The sequence below is a fragment of the Mus musculus genome, chromosome 10 (genome assembly GCF_000001635.26).
Source record: "Mus musculus strain C57BL/6J chromosome 10, GRCm38.p6 C57BL/6J".
Lineage (NCBI taxonomy): Eukaryota > Metazoa > Chordata > Mammalia > Rodentia > Muridae > Mus > Mus musculus.
The window spans coordinates 89,522,723-89,534,794 of NC_000076.6; the positions used below are offsets into that span (position 1 = coordinate 89,522,723).

At 42.2% G+C, this 12,072-nt stretch overlaps 1 protein-coding gene across 2 annotated transcripts in view; it reads right to left on the minus strand.

Moving 5' to 3' along the window:
* The window catches only part of Nr1h4 (nuclear receptor subfamily 1, group H, member 4), a 79,412-nt gene extending 68,489 nt beyond the window's left edge, over nucleotides 1-10,923 (minus strand). The window contains exon 1 of one of the 2 annotated variants that reach the window (NM_001163504.1): nucleotides 10,681-10,900. The gene's annotated coding sequence lies outside the window, so the exon portion shown is untranslated. Of the gene's footprint in view, nucleotides 1-10,680 lie in introns of both variants that reach the window. The other variant, XM_006513393.4, reaches the window with a different exon arrangement.
* Between the last annotated feature and the right edge of the window lie 1,149 nt (nucleotides 10,924-12,072).

Consider the following 12,072-nt stretch of genomic DNA (forward strand, 5'->3'; position numbering starts at 1 on the left):
TTGCCCTTTGGTCTTTAGCTGCTATAAAGCTACAAAGACAGAGTAGAAAAGTTGCAAAACAGTCCACGTGCTCTGCAAAGCCTGAAATAGTCTCCCACTCTCTTCCCTTCACAGAAAAAGTTTGTAAACCTTGCTCTCATTGTATCTATCTATATATGAATATTTACTCGTACATATAATATATAATAATTTAAATATTAATTTATACAATTATAAAGTATAAATTTATAATATTATATCATTATTTATTATATAATAATAGAAGTATAAGATAATATATTGTATATTTATTTATATATATATGAATAAAAGCAATGACTCCATTACTCAGAACATTACTGAGTTGGGTGCATAGAACATTTCTACAACATCCTTAATGCTGTCTTGATTCTGGCTAACAAATACAAGGGGAGTAACTACATTACTCTTCTCTTTGCCTGTTAAAAATATTTCATAACGAAAAGATTGAGCAAACTTATATACGCACTATATACAATTACGTATCCACATATATACATAATGAAAGAGACTGAACGAATCCTAATGCTATAATATCGAGAACTGACACAGCTGTGAAGACATGGGAGCTCATACAGAGCTTCACTCTTAGCCCTCCTGAAAGCTTGGAGAGAAAGTAGTTTCTTCCCATAAAATGTTTTGACAGACAGACTGTGATCAGCGAGGATATGCTGGAGATTTGGGGTGACAACAGTGAAGTCTGTGTTTGAGAAGAATACTCTGGGCACTGGAGAGATGCCTCAGTGGTGAAGAGCGCTTGCTGCTCCTGCAGAGGACCTGGGTTCAGTTCTCAGTATCCACTTCAGGCGGCTGGAGACTACCCATTTGTTCAGCTCCAAGGGATTTCATACCTCAGCAGGACTCTGTGGGTGCGTGAACTCAGAAGTGCACACGCATGAGAAAGGACACACACACACATACACACACAAATAAAAATAATAAAATACATCCTTAAAAAATAGTACGCTAGGTATTAGAGAGAGAGTTTAGTGCTTGCTGACCTTGCAGATGACCTGGGATTAGTTCCCTGTACTTACACAGTGGTTCACAACCATCTGGAACCTCCCTTCCAAGTGACCTGAGCACCCCCTCCAACAGGTACCTCGACACACATGATGCACATATATTCACAGAGTCTATAGTAGTTACTTTTCTCTTGCTGTGACAAAATACCATGACCAAAAACAGCTTACAGAAGAAAGAGTTTGTTTGGGGTTAGGGTTCCAGAAAAATAAAGACTTTATGATGATGGAGAAGAGGCGTGGTATCGAGTGTCAGGCATGGTGACAGGAACAGGAAACTGGGAGCTCACATCTCAACTAAAGGAGACAGAACAAACTGGGACTGGCATGTGGAGTTGAACTCTCCAAGCCTATCCCTGGGATATGCTTCTTCCTGCAAGGCCACACCCCCTCATCCTCCCCAAACTTCACCACCATGTGCTCAACTAGCTGAAATTATGTCGACATTTCTCACTCAAACAAGCACAGGAAAACCACTTATACACATAAAATAAAATAATAAATATTTATTTTAAAAAGAAGAGTGCTCTCATGGAAATGTTGGAAGCAGAAGTAAGTCTATGAAAAAGGGGGGATTAGAAAATGGTCAATAAAGGAGTATGACTGGAGTACCCACCAGAGACACAGGGGTTTGTAAACACAGGGAGAGAGGAACTGGAAACAGTGTAGTCAAAGAGGAATGAAAGAGAGGAAGAAACCTAACAATACAAAGGGTAAGCTGTGGGTCTTGGTGGAAGCAGGGACAGAACATTGACTTTATTTGATGTCTATTCTTATGACACTACAACAAAAGATTTAATTTAAAACCTTGGGAATAATCTAGCAGAGGATTGCCTTGTCTGGCCTCAGTGGGAGGGGATGTACCCATTCCTGTAGAGACTCAATGCACCAGGAAGGGTGCCACCCTCTCAGAGGTGAAGGGGAGGGGAGATGGGGACAAAATCTGTGAGTGGGGTCCAGGGGGCATCATTTGGAATGTAAGTAAATAAAATGATATATATAAATATAATAAGCATATAATATATATTATTTATTAATAACAAATATATATAATAAATATATATATAACAGCAAATGCCAAGACTATGTGAAATATCTAAATACATATCAACATTTTATAATAATATATTGAAATAAATATTATACATAAATTAAAATTTTATTCCTGGAAAAGAGAAACCTGGGGAATAAATTCTAAAGGGGTATGTGCCATTTGCTTTTATTGTGATAGGACATAGCATCGACTGGTAGCATGGACCCCCACTTTCCGTTTATCAATTTTTACTTATTTAGATAGTATGTGTCACAGGAAGTCTGTGGTAGAAATAGAGATTCCACTAGCATAAGCCATTTTTAAATGGAGACATTTAGTAGACGTTGTTCCAGTTATACAGCACTGGCTGGTGTAGAGCAACTGGGTCTTGGGAGATGCACATAAAACCTCATTGCATGTGTGGACTCTCTGTGTACACACAAAGGCAATGGTTAACACTGTCCTATGAACACAGATCTGTGGAACATAGACTGTGGTAGGTCATTTTTCTTTCTTTTTTTTTTTATTGGATATTTTCTTTATTTACATTTCAAATGTTATCCCCTTTCCTGGTTCCCTTCTACCCAGAAACCCCTTATCCCATCCTCCCTTCCCCTGCTTCTATGAGGGTGTTCCTCCACCTACCCACTCACTCCCTCCTCCCCGCCCTCAGTTCCCCTACACTGGAGCATCTATCAAGACTTCATAGGACCAAGGACCTCTCCTCCCATTGATGCACGACAAGGCAATCCTCTGCAACATATACAGCTGGAGCCATGTGTACTCCTTTGTTGATGGCTTAGTCCCTAGGAGCTCTCGGGGGACTGGTTGGTTGATATTGTTGTTCTTGGTAGGTCATTTTTCAAAGCTTAACTCATTGTTGTGACTTCGTGTTCAGAGGGAGCTCAAGATTCAGTGTAAAGGTATGTTGTTAAGGACAAAGAGAAATGAACCCTAGAAAAAGGATAATGTTTCCATCTGTCTCAATATTTACCCCATAGGTAAATAAACTCCAGAGTCCATTGACATGTCTTTTAGACATGAGTGAGCTCTAAAACTCTAACTTACTGACTCCTTCTCTTTCTGTCTGTCTTTTTGTCTTTCTCTCTCTGTCTCTGTCTCTGTCTCTGTCTCTCCCATACACACACACACACACACACACACACACACACACATACACCATTCAAGCAAATTGCATTAGTGTATACAATGCCGTCTTGAGCCAGAAGCTAATCCTGAAAATCCTCCCATAAATAACGAGTCTACTGCAACCCTTGAATGGGCTGTCACTGTGACTTAATTTTATGAATAGAATTGTAATACTTCTGAGGCTATTCCTGAAGAGTTCACTGAACTTCTATTTTTGCCCCCTTGGAATGCTAATATTTTGCCCCCTTGGAATGCTAATGTGAAGAAGAAAGAGTCTCGGATACAATGGTATCAGCCAACATCAAGTCCACAATGTGAAAGCAAAGACTTAGCTAACTTAACTTTGCACAGTTAAAAGTAGTCGCAAAATTCAACTCAGGCAAAAAACATGGAAAGGTACAGAATCAAGCCATTAAATTAAGGGATTCAAGGGTAACCTCGTATAAAAGCATATACAAACCCTTTCAGCAATATGACACATTGGCCATTGTCTTGTCTAGTAAGCATGTTCTTAAAGGAACTATATTCTTTTATAAAAGCGTCTCAATAGCAATTTCTGACTCAGGCACTCACTTACTCAGTCAATATACATTTATTGACTCTTTGTTAGACAGTCAGACATATAAAAGCCTCAAATCTATCATCATCATTATTATAACAGAAGAAAGCCCAGGTCCTAACAAGAGTATAAGTTGGGTGTTCATTGACCCAACTCATTAATTCTCTATTTTGTTCTAAGTTCGGATTTAGGTACTGGGAATACAGTGGTGGATAAAGCAAAAAGCTGGCTCACATTCCAACAGTAAATACACAGGTAAACAATAGTGATCATAATAAGATGAAAGAGATAAATATTGAGGGGCTATAAGTGGATACGAGTAGGTGACCAGAGAAGAGTTCTCTTAAAAGTGGATCTTTAGGGCTGGAGAGATGGCTCAGCAGTTAAGAGCATTGGCCATTCTTCCAGAGAAAACCGGGTTGAGTTCCCAGCACCCACATGGCAGCTCACACCTATCTGTAACTCCAGTTCCAAGGCTTCTGACACCCTCACACAGACGTACATGCAGGCAAAAGACCAATGAACACTAAATAAAAATAAATTATTTTTTAAAGTGGGCCTTGAAACCAAAGACAGTTATCTGTGAAGGGCAAGAAGCGTATGCTACACAAGGGAGAACTAAGACCTGGGAAGCATAGAGCAAGGTTACAAGCCTGAGCTTAGAGCGTTGGAAGGGAAATGCAGGTCCAGGAATGTGGGCATGAGTCACCCAGAGAAGGACTCTAGGAGATGAGGCCCGAGAACACAGCATTCCCATGGCTGAGGGAGTTTGGAATTTATCCCAAGGGGAAGTCTCTGGTGGTTTATCAGCAGGAGTGTGACTCAGAGAATGAGAGAAGTCTTTCAGAGAACAGAGGCTGGAGTCTAATATTGAAAGAGGGCTGGAGAGGTGGCTCGGGGGTTAAGAGCACTTGGTTGCCAGCACCCATACGGTGGTTCTCAAGTGTCTAGAATTCCAGTTCTAAGGGATCTAATGACATCTGCTGACTTACCTGGGTACCAGGCATACATGGGGTGCATGTAAGGAAATGAAAGAAAGGAGAGAGAGAGAGAGAGAGAGAGAGAGAGAGAGAGAGAGAGAGAGAGAGAGAGAGAGAGAGTATTAGACTGGGAGCACAGCATGTTGGAAGTGGGTAGAAGAAGTAAGAATTCTGAGCAACTTTAAACAGTGGAAGTCTGACCAGTTGAGAAATTGTAGCAGAAAAATCCATTACTGCTTCAGAGATGAAAACAAAGATTTCTATCTAGCATTATCCTTGGAAAAGGATTCCTCGTGGTAGCTTCAAATGGATACTACTTCAAAATTTACCAAAACTATTTGACAGACTAATGGGAAGTTACATTGTTATCTTTATAATATCATGGGTTAAGGACTAATTTTACTAAGAGATAAGTAGGGAAATAATAATTTTGGTGACATTAACACACAACACAGAAATTAAAAACACTATAAACAAAACTAAATTCTGAAACTGGAAGGTGATATTTTTAATGCACATAACCACCAAGCCATCAGAACAAACATTATATAAATAGTTCTTATAAATAAAATCAGGAGAGATTAAACAATCCAAGGCACAAATTGGCAAAGAGGAACTGACCAAAGGAGAAACACAAGTGCACAAAAACAAACAAACAAATAAATAAAAACCTAATTAGCAACTAGAAAAATTAAAACCTGGTATATAGCTAGGTACTGTTTTATTTATCAAGTTGTATAAAAAATTAAGTTTTATATGTATTCAAAGACAGGGAAAGCATGTGTATTGGATATTCTCACACACCACTGGTGGGAGTATGGTGTCTAGTCTCTCGGGGGAGCACTTTAGCAAAGCACATTAGACCAGACAACCATCCAATGTCTGATATGATCTAAAGCTCAGACAGGAGAAGGAACCCACATCCAACACTGCATGGGTGACCAAGAACCAGACTAGATAGCCCAGAAACCTAGGGTAAAATCAAATACTACTAGCCAAAAAATAAAAAAATTTTAAAAAAGTAAAAAACTCCTAGTGAGATTCTGCTATACTCATAGATCAACACTTCATCCAGTCATCACCAAGAGGTTTCCTCTGTATGGGAACAGGTGCAGAGACCCACAGCCAGTCGTTATGTGGAGAGAGAGTCTAAATGGGATTTCTTCATCAGATCCCTCCCCTCAGGTCTCAGAAACCTCTTGGAAGAGGGCACAGAAAGACTGTAAGAACCAGGGGGGATAGAGGACACGGGGAGAATAATGCCCTCTGAATCAGCTAAGCAAGGTGCACATGAATGAGCAAACACAAGGCCTACACGCATCTGAACCAGGTCCTCTGCATAAATTCTATAGCATTTAGTTTAGTATTTTATGGAACTCCTGACGGAACAAGTAGGGTTCTGACTCTTGTGCCTGCTCTTGGGACTTTTCTCATCCTGTTGGGTCTCTGTGTCCAACTTCAATGTGATAGCTTTGGCTTCATCTTATATTTTATTTTGTCACGTTTGGTTGTTAACACTTAGAAACCTGTTCTTTTCTAATGAGAGACAGAAAGGGAGTGGATACCGATGGGAGGGGAGGTAGGGAGGGGCTGGAGCAGTAGAGGGAGGGAAAACTGTAATCAGGTTATATATTATGAGAAAAGAATCTATTTTCAATAAAAGAACAAAAAAGATCCCGTGTTCAATCTAGAGTAACACACACAAAATAAATTAAAAATTTAAAAACAATAAAAGTAAAATTACTTTTAAAGAACTGTGCAGCATTTCTGTGCTGCTGGAGTGAAAATTAAAATCTCTACAGGAAAACAAAATATTTAAATAATTTGTGGTGGGAGGAGTTCTAGGTTCAAGGAAAACTGAGCAGGAAGCTCCCAGCTTCTCCCTTCTGCCATATAGACACAGATAACCCTCTGTCATCTGCATCCTCTACTAGAGTGCTATGTGCTTCATGAACCTACGTAGACATGTCCTTATCCAGCAGACATCATAGTCTGCCTTAAGGTTCACTCTTAGGGTCCTGTGTCTGACAGGTGTTACAAATGCACAATAAACAACTGCATCCACCCTGTAGTATCATTTACATTGGGTTTGTTGTCTAAATAGTCTTTGTAAAATGTATATAAATAAAGTCTCAAAGGAAACTTGTATCCTAGCATCTAATCATTACCCCAAACTCAGAGCTGAGAGCTCTATGAAACTAAAGGTTTCCAAATCCGCACTTTAGGATGATGTCACTGTCTAACCCTGGACTAGAGTCAGTGTTTGCTCCTCCAGGCCTGCAATGGTGTGGACTGGTGTCTATGCTGAGAACTCCCACAGTTCTCAGGCAACCAGCACTGTCTGGCTTTCTAGTCCATCAGAGATGAGCTCAGTCCCAAACAATTGGCATCCTCTGGTTGGTGACATTCCTCAACAGGGCTCTTCTCTCCATGGCCAAATGAATTAATGACATACCTTCTAGATGGTGGTGTCAAATACATCTACAAGACTTCAAAATGCAGAGCAATGCTATTCCTTCTTCCTTTGAACTGATAACATTAATTGAAATGAAAGAGACTAGGTGTGTGTGAGATGTCTCAGAGGGTAAAGGCCCAGACACCTGGATTCAATTCCTGAAAACCATATGAAGTAGCATGAGAGAGCCAACTCCACAAAATTGCCCTCTGATCTCTACACAGGTTCCATGACCCATATGCCTCACTCCATAACATGTACACACCAAACAATAATAACTTTAAGAAAAATTAGAGTAAGGCTCACTAAGGCCAAGAGAAGTTCATCTTAGCCCACTTTAAATGGGAGAGAGATTTCAATATTGTATTAGGACTTGATCTTGAAAAATAAAAGTTAATAAAATATTTCCTAAGTACACATATTACTTTGAATCACCAGGACCCTGTTAGTAGTTCTTAGGCCTAATAAACCATGTTATCTTTTATCCTGCAAGCTGTACTGTAGTAATGTTGTCTTGATACAAGTGTACAAAGTGGAGAGTTTTTTAACACACACACATTCTTTTGTGGACAAAATTAGAAAGGGGTAACTAAGGAAAGAAATAACTCAAAGTGGAAAGCCAAAGGGTTCAGCTTGGGGGAAAAGGGAAAGAAAGAAGAGGAGGAGGTGGTACAGGAAGAGGAAGAGGAGAAGGAGGAAGTGGTGGAGGAAGAGGAAGAAGAGGAGGAAGAGGAGGAGGTGAAGAAAGAGGAGGAGGTGGTGGAGGAAGAGGAGGAGGAAGAGGTGATGGAGAAAGAGGAAGAGGAGGAGGTGGTGGAGGAAGTAGTGCAGGAAGAGGAGAAGGAGATGGTAGAGGAAGAAGAAAAAGAGGAAGAAGGAGGAGGAGGAGAAATAGCAGCAAGGATGTAATTTTGTGTGATGATGGTTGTGTCCCCATGCAGCTTAGGACTCAAGAAACTCACATCGTGTTGCCTTTTAGCTCCATCTCTGCTGGCAGAAAATGTGTGGACAATAAGAAATAGCCTGGAGGAAGCTGGTGGCATAGCTTAGGAATAGATCTTGTATTTTGTGTGCACAAGGCCTGAGGCTCAAATCCTAGCCCTACCAACTCCATAAAAAGACTGGGGGTTGGATTTCTTTTACTTCCCACTCCATGTCATGTGGACTAAAGGGAAAATAAGACTAGAAGCAAAGTGGGGGGGGGGGACTCGTGACCCTTCAAGAAAAAAGCCTATTTCCTTCCTTTCCACCCCGAGAGCCTTTGAAATCCTATTACATCCAGACAAGCGCTGCTGTAGCATCCACCACCCACAGCCTCTGTGAACCACAGAGCTTGGATCCCTTCCAGAATGTCCCGAAATCACTGGATGCACTGGGATCATTCCAGGCTTTAATTAAGATGCTGATAACTGAAGTGTCCAATCAGCTCTTGTACCCTGGCAGGTTACAGAGCGCAGAGTCTCACTCTCCACTTCCCCCGCTGATAGGGCACTCATTAGAAAAATTCCCTGTGCGTGAGGCTTTAGGAATCCTCAAAATATTTGTGGTTTTCAGCAACCAACCCTGTCAAACTGAAATGGCTGCCAGCTGTCAATTCCAAGTTTTTCCCAGACCACAACAAGATCAGGGGAGCAAGGACAGAGCCACACTCCAACCAAGTCCTGCCCCTTCTTAGCTGTCTGTCCAAGGAGAGGTAACTCATTCTCTTTCAGCCTTGTTTTCCTTGTCTGTAAAATGGGTACTCACAGGACTTCCACACCACAGAGTGCAATTGTGAGAAGGAAACAGGCAGTTTATGTAAAGCCTGGAACATTTAATAGACATGGAATTAAAGTTAGCTTCACCTCTTTCTCTCTGTTTCCCTGTTTCTGTCTCTCTCTGTCTCTGCCTCTATGTCTTTGTGTGTCTGTGTCTGTCTCTGTCTCTCTGTCTCTGTCTCTGTCTCTGTCTGTCTCTCTCTCTCTCTCTCTCTCTCTCTCTCTCTCTCTCTCTCTCACACACACACACACACACACACACACACACACACACACACACTTCTCCTTCCTTACAGGGTCCTTGGGCCTTATAACTGCTGTGTATTCTGTATAGTGTGCCCTGATCTTGGAGTCAAGCCAAGGATGGCACCATGTTCCTTCTTCCTCTGCAGGAGAGCTGTGTGCTGAGAAGCACTGTCTGGAGAACAAAAGCTCTGTCCTGTCCTGTCTAGAACTTCATCTGTGAACTGGGAGTTACATCAGTACTGTTGCAACACTGTCAGCAAAACAGAAGTGTCCAGGGTGCAAATGGCACAGGTTCACCATTTGGGAGGGGGAGGGAGGGACTTGGAGATGAACGTGTCTATCGTTTTAAAAAATCAAAGCCAGGAACACAAGACAGCTTCCTGACTATCTTTCTATATTTTCCTACCCCTCATGCCCACTTTTAAGGGAAAAGAACATTCATACACACACACACACACACACACACACACACACACACAGACACACACACACACACGTGCACGCGCGCACACTTTATGAAGGTATGGTTGATATAAAAAAAGATATACGATCACCATCATAATCTACACCATAAACCAATCCATCTTCCCTTAGGTTTCTTCCTCATTTTCTTCTTATTAACATGAGCTTAAGGGTTCCCAGCCCTGTCTGTCTTCAGCATGGCTGCAGGGGCTCTAGGAGAGAGCATCAGTGACAGCGTCAGATCTGCAGAATACAGGTGGCACTTGCTCACACTGAGAACCCGAGACAGGTCATCAGTTAGTCCCAGCCCCTCCTTTCTAAATAAAAGTCCAATTAGGAAGAATTATCCAAGTTCCTTGATTGTCTGCATCACTATGGCAGTGAGCAGACCAGCGGGCCTTATCTACGGCTTCCCCCCAGGGTTGCTTTAATAATGAAGTTCTTCCTCGGGATTTTCCTATCTCTTTTTTTTTTAATATTTCTCTGATATTAGTGTTAGAAGCGGGAGGCAATCGCCGAGAGTATTAACTGAAACTAAAAGAGAAAGCACTTTGAAGCTACTCAACTAAAGAAAATCTTAATGTCACTGAAATGCGGATTCAGTCGTCTCTTCTTCAGCCCATGGTCACCTGACAAACAGACACAGAGATTTGGCAAACCGCCAGAAGGCAGCACACTGCATAGGTCAGGTTTTCTGTAGGATCGGCGTTAAGCCCTATTTTCTTTTGGAAACCAACTGTTGGCAGCAGTGCCCTCTGGGGGACCAGAATGTGGAAAGGATGGTTATCAAGTAAGCACTGTTCTGTAAACAGCTTCAGCTCTCATCTTTGGAGTTGCCTTTCCTCCTGGTGCCTCTGTAGTTTTACATCAAACTGCTAACTCTCGTGGTCATTTGTTGACTAAGCTCACGGTCTTCCAAGAGCAGCCTGCAAGTGGTATTCTTTCCGCCGCCGCTACCTTGAGAGACACACTCCCACTTCCACATGACTGGGTACTTACTTGGATTGCTTTGGGCCAGAGATGTCCAAGGCTCTAAGAGGATTCGGAGCCCAGTCTTCCTTTCTAGTGCCCAGTAATTTTGCTGTAGACTCTCAGAACTCGGTTCTTCTCTGGGGTGAGATGAGGAGACAGTGGGCTGAGGAGGAGAAGGAGGAGAGACTGAAGCAGAAGCCTGGGTGACCACAGGCGGCCTTCCGGCATAAGCTTCAGCATCTCTCCCTTGGCTCTGTGCCCCATGGACACAGATTAGTCATTAACAGTCCTTCCCTGCTAAATGATGTAAACACGGAAAGGAGTCTCCGAGAGCCTTGGAATTGCCAGCGCAATCCAGAGACAGGGAAAGTGACAGGCGCCAGAGTCCCACAGCTCACCTAGCACCACAGGTCTGCTGGCTGTCTTGTAGGGTCTCGGGAGCCCAGATTTCTGCCTCACTCTGCAGTTTCTTTCATAGTTCTGTTACTTGCCAGAAATGAAAACTAGAAAGGATAAGCTGCCTTGCGCTGTCTCTCTCCCAGGCTTCCTGCATGGAGTTGTAAAAGATACCTAATGATTCTGTCTTTGGAATGCCCTCTTTTCCTGAGCCACCCTGATCTTCTGCTAGCTTGGGCCTACCACAGCTTCCTGTCTGAAGAACAATGGTAGCTCATTGCTTCCCTCTGGCCTCTTTCTCAGTCTTCTAATTGCATTGAGCATGTGGCCTCTCTGAGATTTGGTTTCTTCATCTGTAGAACTGATACATGTAGAGGAGCTGAGGGGATGTGTTGACAGTCAAGCGTATGAGTGGTTGAAATGTTCCCTATGTGTCTGGCATATAGCAACTGCTCAATAACTTTGCACCATTTTTTCCTCTTATTTATTGCTTGAAAAAAGTATTATTTACCTACTTTGTGCCCAGAAACATAGTAGTGTCCTAGTATGAACTCCCAGCAGGTTCTTACCACCTTTGTAAACACCTTGATCCCCAGTCACCCAACTCTAGGGAGGGGCCTCCATCTATCCAGCTATAGGAGGCACCCACACCCCTATAGGTAATCCTCTCACCTATGTAAGAAAGCAGTAAACTTACTGATTCCTTATAGAGAGCTTTGGTGGGACTGTGTCTCAATCTGCTGTAGGTTTGATTTATGTCTTCCTCTAGGGGAGGGAGGGGAATTAACAAAGGGACATCTATGTCATTTGTTCCATAGCCTGTAAGGGTCTTTGGCCAGATACCTGCCATTGTCACTCAGTTCATCACTCACTTATCTGAGAGGCCTCTCTGGACATACAACAGCATGGTTCTCTCTGCTCTCACCTCATCCTTTTTTTTTTTTTTTAAAGATTTATTTATATATGTGAGTACACTGTCTCTGTCTTCAGACACACCAGAAGGGGGCATCAGATCCCATTACA